At 30.2% G+C, this 3,246-nt stretch overlaps 1 long non-coding RNA gene across 1 annotated transcript; it reads right to left on the bottom strand.

Annotated features, from left to right (window-relative positions):
- Nucleotides 1-1,663: 1,663 nt before the first annotated feature.
- LOC117123678 lies at nt 1,664-3,043 on the bottom strand. The gene is made up of 2 exons (XR_004447870.1): nt 2,947-3,043; nt 1,664-2,122 (listed from the first exon to the last, which is right to left on the bottom strand). It is a non-coding gene; the product is annotated as an uncharacterized LOC117123678 (long non-coding RNA).
- Between the last annotated feature and the right edge of the window lie 203 nt (nt 3,044-3,246).

Genomic DNA, 3,246 nt, shown 5'->3' on the forward strand with positions numbered 1-3,246 from the left:
ATATGTATGTATATATATATGTATATATACATATACATATACATATATATATAAATCAAAATAGGATGTAAGAAAAATCCAAAATGTTTTTCGAAATGCTATATAAATAAATATATAAATAATAACAGTGCTCAGATAGGAACATAAGATGTAATGATCATACCAAATGTGGAGGGGTCACCTAAAACTCCAGGTAGGTGCAGTTAAGTGGGAAAGCGACTGGACCGCAGCTTTGTTACAGGGGTCCGATAGAGTATTGGTCAAAATTTTAAGATTTAATATTCGCTTTTAAGTTTATTACAAAAATTTTAAAGAAAATGTGTATTCAGTACTTTTATCGACTGTCTTAAAAAATTAGACCTTGTCGATTTGGGGTGGGATGTTGGTGAGCGTACTCACCCACTCATATTAAAATAAAGCTTCATTAACATGTACACTTTTCATAATGTAGGCCTATTAAATCAATCAAACAATTTTATTTTCTGAATTTGTATTCCTATACCTCATGAATGTATGAATAAAGTTTCCAAAAAGTGTTTTAATCTAATGAGATTTATACTTAATTAGGCCTAATTAACAAAGATACCAAAATGAAAATAGTTTGAATGTATTTCTCACTAGTTCAATCTCTTTTATTTCAGTGTCTCAGGTCTAATCTACCGATCCATCAGTAAGTGGGAAGTCGATGTACAATCATTGTCAGCGGAACACGATGTATATTAAATTTCCGGAACAAAAGATGCTACCAATAGCCGGATTTATGAGGTCTTAATTCTACAAATAACCGTGCGCGGATATTTATTAAGATTTATATATTCACTGGATCGCCGGAATTGAATCAAATTTGCCAGTTATGTTTCTTATACAACGAACAAGTAATTCTCGAAGGATATTACATACTTAAATATAATTAGGCCTAAGCATTACTATATTATATAAAACTATAATCTTTATATTCTATTTATATTACGTTTATATAGTTCTGATGTAACATTTCCGAAGTATGTAAGAAATAAATGTAAACTGAAGTGTAATTTATAATACATCATTGTGTGTACTTCCTTTGTCGTAATTGCATTAATATTATATATTTCATGATTATTAATCAGTATATAATCGAATTAAATATATTATAATCAATTCGAATTCGAATATAGCACTATTACAGGCTACTGTTCTTATAAACATTCTTTCTAAATATATTCACACGATACCAACAAATTTCGAAACTTTTAAGAGCAAGGTGCTGTCGAATTTTACAAAACAGGAAATGACGTCGGTTGCCAGGCTACAGGTCATGCATATTCAGTACACCTGTGCTCATTAGACTAACAATAAAAACTTTTAGCTCAGTTTTGACAAAATCGACCAAAAAGATTTTATTGTTAGTCTAATTAGAACAGGTGTCACTGAATATTCATGATTATGCATGAGCTTGACTGAATATTCATGATTATGCATGAGCTTGTTGCGTAGCAACCACGTCATTTCCGGTTTTATGATTTTGTTGAGGGCGTTCTCAAAAGAATTGCTAGTTTAATAATTAAAGTAGCACATATATTGATGAAGCAATTCTTCACTTCTGGTTTAAGCTTATGATAAGGATATTTTAGCTATTGAATTTATTACAGTAATCACAGACATTAAATAAAATGAGAAGAGATGCACAATTCCATTTGATGTTTATTTTCAAGCATTGAAATCAAGTTGGGATATATGTATACATTTTATATTTATATACTGTAGGTCTATATCATGTATATCCAGCAAAAATCAATAGACCTGATTTTAATCCTCAAAATGTTATATTTTATTATCTTACATGTCTATATTCTTTACAACAAACGTGTTACTTTATTAATAAGATAATTATTAGCAGTAATAATACAATATTAATAAACATACAGCCTACAAGAATTAATAGGGGCCTACATATTGCTAACATTATTTTTGAGATTTTTGCAGAGGGAAAACATTTAAAAAATAAAATTCACGCTATATTAATTTCATATCCAGAAGCTTGATGAGTGACACAATTTGTGGCTATCTATGAATAATTGGTAAGTTGTCATTTCAGTCTGGACATTCTTTCCTGGTAGTTGTGGCTTATCTGTCTACATCACTGGAATAGAAAAATATTGAGAAAAGATTAAGAAACAGAGAAAGAATTATAATGGAGTATCATCAAAACATAATATATAAATAAAAACAGTGGCAGATCCAGGAGTTTGAAATAGAGGGGGCCCATGGGGAGGGACTTTGCCAACTGAAGGGTTCCCACCACCTCAGGCTCAGGCCCACCATGGTTGGGGAGGAGGCAAGAAACTTTTCCTGTATTGCACCTCTAGATGGCCAGAAATAGCATTCTTAGATTTCAAATTTGAATGTAATTTTCTTTTTTTTTCTCAATTTTTTACAATTTTAAAAGATTTGGGTTGGGGGAAGGGGGGTGGGCAGGCCGACTCTCCTCCCCCCTCCCCCTTTTTAATATCCGCCACTGAAAAATTAGTGAGCACCCCAACATTAACATTATTGTATTCAGTTATCGCAATGGGCAATGCTGCTGATACAACATAATAGTACTTTTTTATCATATCAGCATTATCACATTAAATATTATTTATAGTATCATCATATTACGGAATGATGTGAGAATTATTAATTACAGGTATTGGGTAGGACTAGTAGATCGCAATAGCGCAAACAAATTATTTCAGATTTCCGATTGTCATGAGTAAATAAAATTTATATAAAGTGTACTATTCGATAGAAATGAATATATAGATTCATCAATACAGTATATTCAAATAATAAACTATAACTATATCTTCATACAAAAATTGTCATGATATAATATTATTTGAATGATTGATTGAATATATTCGATGCTCAAACAGGCACAATCAAGATAACAAATGGATTAAAATCAAGAAAAGTAAAAATTACCGAGCATCCGGAACGCCCATTAGGTCAGAGTCCAGTCTATTTCCAATGAGGTCCAATTTAAATACTATACGCTTGTTTGTCATGAGCTGAAAGATAAACAATGTTTTTCAATTTTCGACTTTCTTTTGGAGGGGCGCCATGAGCGTTTCCTGTTAAACGGAATCCGGCGTTTTATTTCATTATTATTACTCATTCTTATTATTATTATTATTATTATTATTATTATTATTATTATTATTATTATTATTATTATTATTATTATTATTATTATTAATCTTATTATTATTATTATTATTATTA

Source organism: Anneissia japonica, unplaced genomic scaffold (assembly GCF_011630105.1).
Source record: "Anneissia japonica isolate Jap-2015-1 unplaced genomic scaffold, ASM1163010v1 scaffold287714_len2871179_cov188, whole genome shotgun sequence".
NCBI lineage: Eukaryota > Metazoa > Echinodermata > Crinoidea > Comatulida > Comatulidae > Anneissia > Anneissia japonica.